This window comes from Delphinapterus leucas, chromosome X (genome assembly GCF_059928025.1).
Source record: "Delphinapterus leucas isolate spDelLeu-1000000601 "Yukka" chromosome X, BTC_Dleu_Yukka2, whole genome shotgun sequence".
NCBI classification, from domain to species: domain Eukaryota; kingdom Metazoa; phylum Chordata; class Mammalia; order Artiodactyla; family Monodontidae; genus Delphinapterus; species Delphinapterus leucas.
This window is the reverse complement of record NC_143150.1, coordinates 1,787,517-1,787,841: the sequence shown is the minus strand read 5'-3', so window position 1 is coordinate 1,787,841 and position 325 is coordinate 1,787,517.

The window sequence follows — 325 nt, the reverse complement described above, 5'->3', positions numbered from 1 at the left end:
CCTCCACGCGAATGGGCCGCCGCCGCCCGCCTTCTTGTTTGCCGCACCCCCGCCCCGCGCCCGGCCCGGCCCGGCGAGAAAGCCTTAATTGGTAAAATCGCCCAGGAGCGGGGGTGGCGGGGCGCTGCGGGGGCGCGCCGTGAGCTCAGGCGCCCGGGCCGCCGGCGACGCCCCCCCACCCCCGATGAGCTCACCGTCCAGCGAGGGGAGGGGCGCGCCCAAGGGGTCGCAGGGCCTGCGTCTCAGCCCAGCAGCAAAAGCCACCTCCTCCAGGGAGCCGCCCACAGTCACGGCCCCCCGCCTTTGCCCCGAGCCTGGGCTGTCC